The sequence below is a fragment of the Ranitomeya imitator genome, chromosome 4, assembly GCF_032444005.1.
Source record: "Ranitomeya imitator isolate aRanImi1 chromosome 4, aRanImi1.pri, whole genome shotgun sequence".
NCBI classification, from domain to species: domain Eukaryota; kingdom Metazoa; phylum Chordata; class Amphibia; order Anura; family Dendrobatidae; genus Ranitomeya; species Ranitomeya imitator.
The window spans coordinates 35,140,459-35,156,607 of record NC_091285.1 but is presented as its reverse complement, the minus strand read 5'-3'; positions in this window follow the sequence as shown (position 1 = coordinate 35,156,607).

The following is a 16,149-nucleotide window of genomic DNA, read 5'->3' as shown; positions in this document are numbered from 1 at the left end:
AAAGTAGTGGTGTTAACCATTGTCTATGGGACTCCCAGGGAAAACCAAGTACAGCTCACGGCCACCGCGCCATTCTAATGGGACAGTTCAGAGTCCTGGTCTGGGAATAGTGGGAATCCCAGCAGTAGGACCTCACCAATCCACGAAATATCGCCGATACTATGGATACATGATAACCTTCAATGTTAGATGTCACCAATTTAGAGGATCTCAATATTTCACGGCACTGATTAGAGAAGAAGAAATCCTGACCAGTCTGTGTAGACATCGGGTGACGGTCTACCAGCCCTGACGCAACCACGTAACATGTGAAGTCTATGAGCAGTGTACAAGGCGATGCATCAGTTTAATGGGTCCGTTTGACTTTCTAGAAAGATTTTCCTCTCGATACTGAGGAGTTAACGGCAAGTCCTTTCTCGAAGATTAATCTTAATCACAGATAGACAGAATTATTAGCTCTGGTAAATGAGCTAAATTATTCTGAGCTGACAAATTCACTATGACTTGTTTTACGAGACCATTTATGGGTCTGAATATTGATCGGTGGTCCTTTGTTTTCCGCACGTTCCGGGTGACATTTAATTACAGTGGCATCATTAATCAGAAGTGTTAAGTAGATGCTAAACATAACTGTAACATCCACCATAGTCACATTCCCGAGGCTAGATCTAGGCACCAGCAAACCTTCAATCTCTAGATTCAGACCACGCAGTTGTAGGGATGAGCCACTCAATTAGATGTGAATCGAATTCATGCAGAATTTTAGGATATTCTCTGGACCAGGTGAGTACGAATAACTCAGGAGGAACTATCGGAGCCACTAAAAAAGCAGGGCCAGGGAATGCAGCGCCAATGTCAGGGAGAATCTGGATAGTGAGAAAGCGTCACAGATCAGCAATAGACAAAGAGAGAGAAAGCCGTAAATCAGTGAATAAACATTACACACAGTGTGTGATATTTCAAATATAAGTGGAAAATGTCCAATGTTCACCTTCTAATATGTGTTTTATGTTCTATTGTCAACAAAATATGGCTATAAGAGATTTCCAAATCATTGTAGTCTTGTTTTCTTTTCATTTTACACGGCGTCCCAACTTTTATGGAATTGAAGTTGCATATAGCTACATCATAGGATCATATTATAGCTGTATATATGGGGTATAATTATGGGTACATGTATGGGATGTAGTATAGCTGTATATATGGGGTATAATTATGGGTACATGTGTTAGGGCTAGCGGAACGCACCAAATAATAAGAAAGATAGAGTATGGTGCGTTCGCAGCCCGGGGTCCACCGTGCAGAGATGGAACCTGCTGCCAAGTAATGACGGACTATATGGCGGTACAAAGTGAATATACACATGGGCTAACCTCACCCTGTGTGAAGGAAGCGAACCCTGTTACGTCACAGGGCCGTGGTACCGCACCAAGAGCGCAAGCAACGAGTCTCAGAACTCAATCACAAGACACAGGATTTGAGTACATAGACCTCATGCGCTCGACACCGCTACTGAGGTGTCAGAGTGACAGCAATAGAAGCACGAGAGTGCATGCAGTGCCGCACTGGCGAACGCCACTAACCACCCAGGCTTGGGTCAGGAAAGCGCTGTGAAAGCACAAGGCGCCGCACTGGCGGTCACAGCAATAAGACGCTGTATTGTGTGTTTACGTGCTGATGGCTAAGTCGGGCGCTAGATAGCAAACATACACCTTCCGCGAACAGTCATCCAATAGGGAGGGTTATTTAAAGAGTGACTTTCACTCACAACACACACACATTTACAAATGTACACTAGCGCATGGCCGTGCGGTCATGCGCAGCTTATATAGTTGCAGCACGTTCAGGACCTTCCAATAAAGGACCAATGGGATGTGCTGCAGTACCTGAGCATGTGACCCTCAATCTCCAATGGGAGATCTTGCCCTGGGCATGCTCAGAAAGAGAAAAGCAGGACTTAGCCCCAAAAGCATCTGCTCGCCGCTGCCCAACACTGACTTCAATGGCAGAAGCAGGAAAAGCAGCAGTAACTCTTTGTACAGAGTGAGACTGAGCAAGACGCTGGGACCGACGTCTCTGCTGAGCAGACTCCACTGTGTTAGGGCTAGCGGAACGCACCAAATAATAAGACAGATAGAGTATGGTGCACCGTGCAGAGATGGAACCTGCTGCCAAGTAATGACGGACTATATGGCGGTACTCATAAGTATACAGACGTGGGTTAGACTTCACCCAGCGTGAAGGAAGCGATCCTGTTGCGTCACAGGACCGCGGTACCGCACATAGAGCGCGAGCAAGTAGTCAGCGAACTCAACCCCAACTAGGATTGAAGTCCGATTAGACCCTTGCTGGCACAACACCGCAACTGGGTGTGTAAGGAAACTAAATAACAATATTTAAGGCACAAGAGTGCATGCGGTGCCGCACTGACGAACGCCACTAACCACCCAGGCTTGGGTAAGGAAAGCACAGAGGAAGTGCACGGCGCCGTACTGGCGGTCACAGGAACTGGACGCTGTAATGTGTGATTCGTGCTGTAGGATAAGTCGGGCGCTAGATAGCAACCACACACCTTCCGCGAACAGACATTCAATAGGGTAGGGGTATCCAAGGACGACTTGCACTCACAACATACACACATTAACAATTGTACACTAGCGCATGGCTGTGCGGTCATGCGCAGTTTATATAGTTGCAGCATAGGAAGTGGCCACAGAAACTTTGCCCTTCCAAGACCTGCCAAGAGGACCAATGGAATGTGCTGCAGAACCTGAGCACATGACCCTCGATCTCCAACGGGAGATCTTGCCCTGGGCATGCTCAGTGTGTGCAGACAAGGACTTAGTCCCAGAGAAGTCCGCTCGCTGCTGACCAGCACTGGCTTTAACGGCAGAAGCTGAAGAAGCAGCAGTAACTCTCCGTACAGAGTGAGACTGAGCAAGACGCTGGGACCGACGTCACTGCTGAGCAGACTCCACTGCGGCTGGATAAGAATGGGAGACCACAGCGGAGATGGCTCGAAATTCCCCCTGTGCAGAAGCGGGAACTCGAGACCTAACATTACCCCCCCTCCCAGGACCCCCCCTCCTTGGGCCTCGCTACGCTCGAAGGCAGCAATGAGCTGTGGAGCCCGAATGTTTTCAGCAGGCTCCCATGACCTGTCCTCTGGGCCATAACCCTTCCAATCCACCAGATAGAACTTTTTGCCGCGTACCACCTTGCACCCCAAAATAGCGTTCACCTCGTAATCGTCCGTAGACGAACCCGATGTCCCGGCAGATGACTCGGAAAACCGGGACATGTATACGGGTTTCAAGAGGAACACATGAAAGGTGTCGGTGATACCCAAGCGTGGAGGAAGAGCCAAACGGTAGACCACAGGATTAACCCGTTCGAGAACCTTGAAGGGACCCAAGTAGCGAGGAGCAAACTTAGTGGACTCAACTCGCAGCCTGATGTTACGGGCGGAGAGCCACACCAAGTCGCCAGGAGCAAAGGTTGGAGCGGGGCACCGATGAACATCGGCGGAGGACCTCATTCTCTCCTTGGAGGCCCGAATGGCATCCTGCATGCGGTCCCAAATGTCCCGTGCCTCCACAGCCCAGTCTGCCACCCTGGAGTCAGCAGAAGACACAGGCATGGGCACAGGAACACGCGGATGCTGGCCGTAATTTAGGAGGAATGGAGTCTGACCGGTGGAGTCGGCTACGGCATTGTTAAGTGCAAACTCTGCCCACGGTAGCAAGGATGCCCAGTCATCCTGCCTGGCAGAAACAAAATGTCGCAAATATGTGACCAAGGTCTGGTTGGCCCTCTCTACCAACCCATTCGTCTCGAGATGATATGCCGAAGAGAGATTCAACTCAATACTGAGTAGACGACAAAGCTCTCTCCAGAATCGAGACGCAAACTGGGGACCCCGGCAGGGCCGGCTCCAGGTTTTCAAGGGCCCCGGGCGAAAGAGTCTCAGTGGGCCCCCCCCCCTTTAACACATTCCCACGATTTATGATGCACAGATACGGCAGAGAAATGTATAGTACAATGCCAGATTTCACTTCTTATATGAGTGACAGCTATTGTAGATTCTGCAGTGTATATATACAGGAGGAAAGGTGCTGTGCAGTGTATATATACAGGAGAGGTGCTGTGCAGTGTATATATACAGGAGAGGTGCTTTTCTGTTTTGAGTTTTTCTATGAAACAAAGACTTTTCTACATAAACAACGTTGTTTGGTTTTGCGGTCCCAACAGATCTGTGCTACAAAGTAACAGGCGGCTCGGGCATTAATGAGGGACCTGATGCTGAATCCTTTCCACAAACCCTAATGACCCAATTAGTGCCCTGTCATTAGAAGCTCATTAAACGCCTCCCTGTCCTGAGCAGTCATGTACAGTATGGGGGGATCCTGCAGCCCACCCCCTGACTGCTCCATACCATACACTGCCCTCTGTCGCTCTCACTATTATCCTGTGCATTTCTCCATCATCGTTACCCCATGTTACACTTGTCACCCCCCACTACAGAGTAGTAGGGCAGCCAATGTCACCCCCTCCCGGACCCTAATGGCAGCAGGAAATGTCTGCTCCTCTATTGGGTTGGAACCTGATTTAATCAAGGAATAATGTGGATTTGTTGCCGGTGGCTGCAGGGGAAGGGTTAAGTGATGCCATGTCCTTGGTGGGAGCAGTGGCAGCTGCTGGGACCTGGACAGAGACAACCAATGTTGCTGTGACTGCACAGTGTGATGTGGAGGAGAGAAGCTGAGACTCCGGAGCAGAAATCACCCACATGCCAGCACTGGGCAGAGTCCCTCCAGTCACCAGCCTGGGGCCACGGGGCCCCAATGTACAGCCCACAGCTCAGTTTTATCCATGGCAGCAGCTCCCCTTCCTCCTGGCATCTGGTTAACCCCATTTATGCGGGTCGGATTGTTATCTTTAAGGTTCAGCAATAACCTTCAAACAGATGGGAAGGGGTTAAGCTTCTTACTACCCCACTGGTGCAGGTTTGGTGCAGCATGCATGTATTCTGGGTGAGCTGGGCGGCTACAGGCTGCACCCCACCAGCTGCTCCTCCAGACATCACCCACATTTTTAGGCAGCGGAGAAAGACAGCAGCAGACTGAGCCACAACTGCAACCACTGCTGGATACCTTTGCACTCACTCAGGCACTTGTAGGAGCTCCGGAATCTGCCTGATAAACTTCAGCACTGTCTGCAGCCACCCAGGGGGGAGAGCAGAGAACGTGCTCTCTCCGCCCACAATGTCACACTGGCTGCCTTCTGTTAACCCCTATGTGTGCCTGCCTTGCTGCACTGACTGAGTGAGAAGATGCTTGTGTCAGAGCTGGCACATAGGGGTTAAGAGAACGCAGCCAGCAGTGACTTTGTGGGCGGAGAGAGCATGTTATCTCCTGCTCTGCTCTCCCAGCTGTATCTATGACAGGTGAGTAAGCCCCCCCCTCTCCCCAGGGCCCCGGCATTTGCCCGCTGTGCCGGGAGCTGACGCCGGCCCTGGACCCCGGTCACTAACAATTTTGTCTGGCATACCGTGTAGGCGAAAGATATGCTTGACGAACAAGACAGCCAACGCCCGTGCAGAAGGTAGCCGTGGAAGAGGCACCAAGTGCACCATTTTGGAAAAATGGTCGGTGATCACCCAGATAATGGTGCAGTTACGAGACTTGGGTAAGCCCACCACAAAGTCCATCCCGACCATCTCCCAGGGCCTGTCCGCCACCGGCAGAGGATAAAGCAAACCAGCTGACCGTTTCCGAGGAGTCTTGTTCTTGGCGCAAGAGACACACGCCCGAACATACTCTGCGACATCACGAGCCATATGCGGCCACCAGTATGTCCTCGCCAGTAACTCAGATGTCCTTTTGGTACCAAAATGTCCACCCACCCTGGACGAGTGTGACCAAGAGAGAACCTCCGGTCGCAAACTGGATGGAACAAAAGTCTTGCCCGGGGGCACAGACTCTAGCGAAACCGGGGCTACAGTTCTCAAGCTCTCGGTGGGGACAATAAGCCGAGGCTCCTCCTCCGCAGATGACACAACGGAGCGAGAGAGAGCGTCGGCCCGAATGTTCTTCTCCCCAGAAAGAAAATGGAGGGTGAAATGAAACCGGGAGAAGAATAAGGACCATCTGGCCTGGCGAGAATTCAACCGCTGGGCTGTCTGCAAGTACACCAAATTTTTATGGTCTACTTGTGTGAAGACTTGGAAGGGAAAACGTGCTCCCTCCAAGAGATGTCTCCACTCCGAGAAAGCCAACTTCATGGCTAGCAACTCCCTGTCCCCGATGGAATAATTCCTCTCTGCTGGTGAGAAGGTCTTGGAGAAAAAGAAGCAAGGATGCTTCCGACCTTGAGCATCCTTTTGGAAGAGGACTGCTCCAGCACCAACAGAAGAGGCATCAACCTCCATGATAAATGGCTTATCAACATCGGGGCGATGTAGGATGGGAGCGCTAGCGAAGTGTGACTTTATAGAGTTAAAGGCCTTGGAGACCTCCTCAGACCACAATTTGGGATTCACCCCCTTCTTGGTGAGGGCAACCAAGGGAGCTACCAAAGTTGAGAAGTGCGGAATGAACTGGCGATAATAATTAATGAACCCCATAAAGCGCTGCACCGCTTTAAGAGAATGGGGTTCCTGCCAGTCCATCACAGCCTGTAGTTTGGCAGGATCCATAGCCAATCCCTGGGCAGAGATGATGTAGCCCAGGAAAGGTAAGGACTCCTGCTCAAACATACACTTCTCCAACTTGGCATAGAGGAAGTTTGCCCGTAGGAGGTCGAAGACTTTGCAAACATCTCTCCGGTGGGAGTCAATATCTGGAGAGTAGATGAGAATATCATCCAGATAGACTACGCCCGAGGTGGAAAGCATATCCCGGAAGATATCGTTCACAAAGTCTTGGAAAATGGCTGGGGCATTACAGAGCCCGAAGGGCATCACCAGATAATCATAGTACCCATCCCTGGTGTTAAAAGCCGTCTTCCATTCGTCCCCCTCACGGATGCGAATCAGGTTGTAAGCACCCCGCAGATCTAGTTTAGTAAATACCCTTGCTCCCCGAAGCCTATCGAAGAGCTCAGATATCAAGGGCAAAGGATACTTATTTTTAACGGTGATGGCATTAACACCCCTGTAGTCTATGCATGGACACAATTCCCCATTCTTCTTCTGCACGAAGAAGAACCCTGCCCCAGCAGGTGACACTGACTTCCTAATGAATCCTCTTGCCAGATTTTCCTGGATGTATTGTGACATTGCCTCCGTCTCCGGGAGAGATAGCGGATAGACTCGACCCCGGGGAGGCTCAGCACCAGGCAAGAGATCAATAGGACAGTCATAGGGGCGATGGGGCGGAAGGATCTCCGACGCCTTTTTGGAGAACACGTCTGCATAAGACCAATACTGCTTGGGGAGAGAGGAAAGATCTGCGGGTACCTCTGTAGTAGCAACCTGAACGCACTCCCTCTGACACCTACCCCCACAAGATTCGCCCCATCCCAGGATTCTGCCAGAGGACCACTCGATATGAGGAGAGTGGTACCGTAGCCAAGGTATTCCCAACAGGACCTCATCAATTCCCTCAGGAATGACGAGCAGAAATATAATCTCCTGATGAGATGGCGACATGGACAGAGTAAAAGGGATGGTCTGGTGTGTTATCTGTGAGGGCAGTGTCGACCCATTCACCACTCGTACCGTTACTGGTTGAGCTAGCATAACCATCGGTATGCGTGACGTTGGGCGAAGGCAGAAGACATAAAATTGCCCTCCGCCCCAGAATCCACGCAGAGCTCTACCGAGTGGGAGAATGAGCCTATAATAATTGTCCCCTTAAAGGACAATTTAGAGGCAAACGTCGCCGTGTCTAGTGTACCTCCACCTACTACCACTAGACGCTGACGTTTCCTCGACCGCTGAGAACATCTGGTGGCTAGATGTCCTGACTGCTGGCAAACATGACAGACCTTGAGTGCACAAGCGGTCCGGGACTTAGATCCCGCTTGTGACACTTCCCTGGCCTCATGTGACTCAGGAACCAGGACCAGAGATTCCAGAGGTTTGGCGAAGGTAGGAGCCAGCCGAAACCTCTGCCTACACTGGGCTCGCTCTAACCTCCGCTCGTTAAAGCGGAGGTCAATTCGAGTGGAGACAGTTATTAACTCCTTCAGTGTGGCAGGAATCTCCCTAGTGGCCAGAGCGTCCTTAACGTGGTCAGCCAGGCCCCTCCAAAATATGGGGATAAGAGCTTTATCCGACCAATCCAGCTCAGAAGCTAAAGTGCGGAATTGGACGGCAAAATGAATGACCAAGGACTCACCCTGAGTTAATGCCAGCAGTTGGAGCGCAGTATCATGGGTGACTTGAGGTCCTAAAAAGACCTGTTTCAGAGTGCTCAGAAACAGCGGAGCACTCTGCACCACATGATCGCCACGCTCCCACAGCGGCGTAGCCCATTCCAACGCCCTGTCCGACAAGAGAGACACTATAAATCCCACCTTAGCCCGCTCTGTAGGAAAACGTGCAGCCAGGAGCTCGAGGTGAATAGAGCACTGACTCACAAATCCCCTACAAAATTTGCTATCACCAGAAAATTTTTCTGGCAGCGGGAGGCGAGAAAATGTCGGAGCAGGGGTGGCAATGGACAGGGTTGCTGCAGCCACGCTAGCAGCCTGTACAGCAACTGCGGTAACATCCACAGCTGAGGTTGCGCTCTCAAGAGCCGCCAACCTACCCTCCAGCTGCTGGATATACTGCAAGGATTGCTGTTTGTCCGTCATTACTAGCCAGACCCTGGCGCTAGTGTAATGTTAAGGTTAGCGGAACGCACCAAATAATGAGACAGATAGAGTATGGTGCGTTCGCAGCCCGGGGTCCACCGTGCAGAGATGGAACCTGCTGCCAAGTAATGACGGACTATATGGCGGTACTCATAAGTATACACACGTGGGTTAAACTTCACCCAGCGTGAAGGAAACGATCCTGTTGCGTCACAGGACCGCGGTACCGCACATAGAGCGCGAGCAAGTAGTCAGCGAACTCAACCCCAACTAAGATTGAAGTCCGATTAGACACTTGCTGGCACAACACCGCAACTGGGTGTGTAAGGAAACTAAATAACAATATTTAAGGCACAAGAGTGCATGCGGGTGCCGCACTGACGAACGCCACTAACCACCCAGGCTTGGGTAAGGAAAGCACAGAGGAAGTGCACGGCGCCGTACTGGCGGTCACAGCAACTGGACGCTGTAACGTGTGATTAGTGCTGTAGGATAAGTCGGGCGCTAGATAGCAACCATACACCTTCCGCGAACAGACATTCAATAGGGTAGGGGTATCCAAGGACGACTTGCACTCACAACATACACACATTAACAATTGTACACTAGCGCATGGCCGTGCGGTCATGCGCAGTTTATATAGTTGCAGCACAGGAAGTGGCCACAGAAACTTTGCCCTTCCAAGACCTGCCAAGAGGACCAATGGAATGTGCTGCAGAGCCTGAGCACATAACCCTCGATCTCCAACGGGAGATCTTGCCCTGGGCATGCTCAGTGTGTGCAGACAAGGACTTAGTCCCAGAGAAGTCCGCTCGCTGCTGACCAGCACTGGCTTTAATGGCAGAAGCTGAAGAAGCAGCAGTAACTCTCTGTACAGAGTGAGACTGAGCAAGACGCTGGGACCGACGTCCCTGCTGAGCAGACTCCACTGCGGCTGGATAAGAATGGGAGACCGCAGCGGAGGTGGCTCGAGATTCCCCCTGTGCAGAAGCGGGAACTCGACACCTAACAACATGTATGGGATGTATGAAGACACAAAAGAGAATGGTAAAACCAAAAACACTCAGTTTGAAAAAATGTTGCAGTAATCCGCAAATGCTAGTAAAAGATGTAAATAACAGGGTATTTGGTTGATACGTTTTTTGCAAAAAATGTATACTAAGCTGCTCTACCAATCTTCACGGTATACCCTTATCAGAGCAGTCCTAACTAATGTATGCAATCCCTATCTGATGTATTTAAAAACCTGATCATCTGTATATTACCTGTGTGAACAGGGTTCAGAGAGGAAAAATCCATGTGTGCATACAGGGCAGAACAGCTTTTGTGCAGCTAGCCCAAGAGGAGTGGTGGAACTCCCCAGTCTTGTAGACACAAGAGAACAATCATGGAAACAGGAACACATGGGCTACTTGCACAGTGAACAAGTCTGTAAGAACATGTTCACACACCACCAAGAAAGATGGCTCGAGATTCCCCTTGTGCAGAAGCGGGAACTCGACACCTAACAACATGTATGGGATGTAGTATAGCTGTGTATATTGGGTATAATTATGGGTACATATATGGGATGTAGTATAGCTGTATATATGGGATATAATTATGGGTACATATATGGAATGTAGTATAGCTGTATATGGGATATTATTATGGGTACATATATGGGTTGTAGTATAGCTGTATATATGGGGTATAATTATGGGTACATATATGGAATGTAGTATAGCTGTATATATGGGATATAATTATGGGTACATGTATGGAATGTAGTATAGCTGTATATGGGATATTATTATGGGTACATATATGGGTTGTAGTATAGCTGTATATATGGGGTATAATTATGGGTACATATATGGAATGTAGTATAGCTGTATATATGGGATATAATTATGGGTACATGTATGGAATGTAGTATAGCTGTATATGGGATATTATTATGGGTACATATATGGGTTGTAGTATAGCTGTATATATGGGGTATAATTATGGGTACATATATGGAATGTAGTATAGCTGTATATATGGGGTATAATTATGGGTACATATATGGGTTGTAGTATAGCTGTATATATGGGGTATAATTATGGGTACATATATGGAATGTAGTATAGCTGTATATGGGATATTATTATGGGTACATATATGAGATGTAACTAAACAAATGATCCACAAGGACCGGAAAAAAACGACCGAAAAGTCAGTATAATTCAAAATAGTAGAAAAATCTTTATTATTACAAAAAACAGTAAAATACAGACAAAAAAGAGAACAGGTGGGGAAGAACGCCACATGGTGTACACACGTACAACACCGATGTGTGAAACCACCATAGGCGCAAGGGACCAGGAAAGAGGGAACATCCGCATGTAAATGTAAACCAGCAATACACACAAGTAGCTGGAAGCTACCGCAGCCACATAGGCTCATATATAATAGTATACGAAGCAGTGCTTAAATTATACTAGGGTCACATAACATTAATCAGTTACCAATGGGTCATATGCAAGCTGAGCCCCTGCTACAAAGTAGCAACACTGCTACAAGGATACCAGATACATTAGTGCATAAGTACAGCCATGGTGCGGCGCTTACCTTGTATATATGTAGCGGAGTATCAACCCACCCTGGGACCGTGCGCCTATGGTGGTTTCACACATCGGTGTTGTACGTGTGTACACCATGTGGCGTTCTTCCCCACCTGTTCTCTTTTTTGTCTGTATTTTACTGTTTTTTGTAATAATAAAGATTTTTCTACTATTTTGAATTATACTGACTTTTTGGTCATTTTTTCCGGTCCTTGTGGATCATTTGTTTAGTTATTATGTATAGCGACTAGTCGTATTATAGTTTTCCTTTTTTGGACTCAGCATATACCGTATATACTCGAGTATAAGCCGAGATTTTCAGCCCAAATTATTGGGCTGAAAGTGCCCCCCTCGGCTTATACTCGAGTCACGGTAGCGGTGGGGTCGGCGGGTGAGGGGGAGAGGGCGCTGAGGTATACTTACCTAGTCCCAGCGATCCTCGCGCTGTCCCTGCCGTCCCACGGGCTTCGGCGCTGCAGCTTCTTCCTCTCTTCAGCGGTCACGTGGGACCGCTCATTACAGAAATGAATAAGCGGCTCCACCTCCCATAGGGGCGGAGCCGCTTATTCATTTCTCTAATCAGCGGTGCCGGTGACCGCTGATAGAGAAAGAAGCTGCGGCACCGAAGACAGGAGGGGACAGCGCGAGGATCGCCAGGACTAGGTGAGTATAGCATATTCACCTGTCCTCGTTCCAGCCGCCGGGCGTCGCTCCATCTTCCCGGCCGGCGCCTCCATCTTCCCGGCGTCTCTGCTCTCTGACTGTTCAGGCAGAGGGCGCGATGACGCATATAGTGTGCGCGGCGCCCTCTGCCTGATCAGTCAGAGCAGAGACGCCGGGAAGATGGAGGCGCCGGAACGAGACGCCGGGAGCTGCAATCAAGGGAGGTGAGTATGTGTTTTTTTTCTTTATTGCGGCAGCGGCGGCACAAATTTATGTGGAACATCTATGGGGCACAGTGAACGGTGCAGAGCACCGTATATGGCACAGCACAGCTATGGGGCACAGTGAACGGTGCAGGGCACCGTATATGGCACAGCACAGCTATGGGGCACAGTGAACGGTGCAGAGCACCGTATATGGCACAGCACAGCTATGGGGCACAGTGAACGGTGCAGAGCACCGTATATGGCACAGCACAGCTATGTATGGGGCACAGTGAACGGTGCAGAGCACCGTATATGGCACAGCACAGCTATGGGGCACAGTGAACGGTGCAGAGCACCGTATATGGCACAGCACAGCTATGGGGCACAGTGAACGGTGCAGAGCACCGTATATGGCACAGCACAGCTATGGGGCACAGTGAACGGTGCAGAGCACTGTATATGGCACAGCACAGCTATGGGGCACAGTGAACGGTGCAGAGCACCGTATATGGCACAGCACAGCTATGGGGCACAATGAACGGTGCAGAGCACCGTATATGGCACAGCACAGCTATGGGGCACAGTGAACGGTGCAGAGCACCGTATATGGCACAGCACAGCTATGGGGCACAGTGAACGGTGCAGAGCACCGTATATGGCACATCTATGGGGCACAATGAACGGTGCAGAGCACCGTATATGGCACAGCTAGGGGGGCACAATGAACGGTGCAGAGCACTATATGGCACAGCTATGGGGAAATAATGATCTATTTTTATTTTTGAAATTCACCGGTAAATGCTGCATTTCCACCCTAGGCTTATACTCGAGTCAATAAGTTTTCCCAGTTTTTTGTGGCAAAATTAGGGGGGTCGGCTTATACTCGGGTCGGCTTATACTCGAGTATATACGGTAATCGAATTTGTGACTGTTGGTATATCTGATTACACGTATCATGCTGAGGTTTGTTGTGCTTTTGTTTAATCAATATATGAGATGTAGTATAGCTGTATATATGGGATATAATTATGGGTACATATATGGGATGTAGTATAGCTGTGTATATGGGATATAATTATGGGTACATATATGAGATATAGTATAGCTGTGTATATGGGGTATAATTATGGGTACATATATGAGATATAGTATAGCTGTGTATATGGGATATAATTATGGGTACATATATGGGATGTAGTATAGCTGTGTATATGGGATATAATTATGGGTACATATATGGGATGTAGTATAGCTGTGTATATGGGGTATAATTATGGGTACATATATGGGATGTAGTATAGCTGTGTATATGGGATATAATTATGGGTACATATATGAGATATAGTATAGCTTTGTATATGGGATATAATTATGGGTACATATATGGGATGTAGTATAGCTGTGTATATGGGGTATAATTATGGGTACATATATGGGATGTAGTATAGCTGTATATATGGGATATAATTATGGGTACATATATGGGATGTAGTATAGCTGTATATATGGGGTATAATTATGGGTACATATATGGGATGTAGTATAGCTGTATATATGGGATATAATTATGGGTACATATATGGGATGTAGTATAGCTGTATATATGGGGTATAATTATGGGTACATATATGGGATGTAGTATAGCTGTATATATGGGATATAATTATGGGTACATATATGGGATGTAGTATAGCTGTATATATGGGGTATAATTATGGGTACATATATGGGATGTAGTATAGCTGTGTATATGGGATATAATTATGGGTACATATATGGGATGTAGTATAGCTGTATATATGGGATATAATTATGGGTACATATATGGGATGTAGTATAGCTGTGTATATGGGGTATAATTATGAGTACATATATGGGATGTAGTATAGCTGTATATATGGGGTATAATTATGGGTACATATATGGGATGTAGTATAACTGTATATATGGGGTATAATTATGGGTACATATATGGGATGTAGTATAGCTGTATATATGGGATATAATTATGAGTACATATATGGGATGTAGTATAGCTGTGTATATTGGATATAATTATGGGTACATATATGGGATGTAGTATAACTGTGTATATGGGGTATAATTATGGGTACATATATGGGATGTAGTATAGCTGTATATATGGGATATAATTATGGGTACATATATGGGATGTAGTATAGCTGTGTATATGGGGTATAATTATGGGTACATATATGGGACGTAGTATAGCTGTGTATATGGGATATAATTATGGGTACATATATGAGATATAGTATAGCTGTGTATATGGGGTATAATTATGGGTAGATATATGGGACGTAGTATAGCTGTGTATATGGGATATAATTATGGGTACATATATGGGATGTATTATAGCTGTGTATATGGGGTATAATTATGGGTACATATATGGGACGTAGTATAGCTGTGTATATGGGGTATAATTATGGGTACATATATGGGACGTAGTATAGCTGTGTATATGGGGTATAATTATGGGTACATATATGGGACGTAGTATAGCTGTGTATATGGGATATAATTATGGGTACATATATGGGACGTAGTATAGCTGTGTATATGGGGTATAATTATGGGTACATATATGGGATGTAGTATAGCTGTGTATATGGGGTATAATTATGGGTACATATATGAGATATAGTATAGCTGTGTATATGGGGTATAATTATGGGTACATATATGGGATGTAGTATAGCTGTGTATATGGGGTATAATTATGGGTACATATATGGGATGTAGTATAGCTGTGTATATGGGGTATAATTATGGGTACATATATGGGATGTAGTATAGCTGTGTATATGGGATATAATTATGGGTACATATATGAGATATAGTATAGCTGTGTATATGGGGTATAATTATGGGTACATATATGGGACGTAGTATAGCTGTGTATATGGGGTATAATTATGGGTACATATATGGGATGTAGTATAGCTGTGTATATGGGGTATAATTATGGGTACATATATGGGACGTAGTATAGCTGTATATATGGGATATAATTATGGGTACATATATGGGACGTAGTATAGCTGTATATATGGGATATAATTATGGGTACATATATGGGACGTAGTATAGCTGTATATATGGGATATAATTATGGGTACATATATGGGACGTAGTATAGCTGTGTATATGGGGTATAATTATGGGTACATATATGGGACGTAGTATAGCTGTGTAACATAGTAACATAGTAACATAGTTAGTAAGGCCGAAAAAAGACATTTGTCCATCCAGTTCAGCCTATATTCCATCATAATAAATACCCAGATCTACGTCCTTCTACAGAACCTAATAATTGTATGATACAATATTGTTCTGCTCCAGGAAGACATCCAGGCCTCTCTTGAACCCCTCGACTGAGTTCGCCATCACCACCTCCTCAGGCAAGCAATTCCAGATTCTCACTGCCCTAACAGTAAAGAATCCTCTTCTATGTTGGTGGAAAAACCTTCTCTCCTCCAGACGCAAAGAATGCCCCCTTGTGCCCGTCACCTTCCTTGGTATAAACAGATCCTCAGCGAGATATTTGTATTGTCCCCTTATATACTTATACATGGTTATTAGATCGCCCCTCAGTCGTCTTTTTTCTAGACTAAATAATCCTAATTTCGCTAATCTATCTGGGTATTGTAGTTCTCCCATCCCCTTTATTAATTTTGTTGCCCTCCTTTGTACTCTCTCTAGTTCCATTATATCCTTCCTGAGCACCGGTGCCCAAAACTGGACACAGTACTCCATGTGCGGTCTAACTAGGGATTTGTACAGAGGCAGTATAATGCTCTCATCATGTGTATCCAGACCTCTTTTAATGCACCCCATGATCCTGTTTGCCTTGGCAGCTGCTGCCT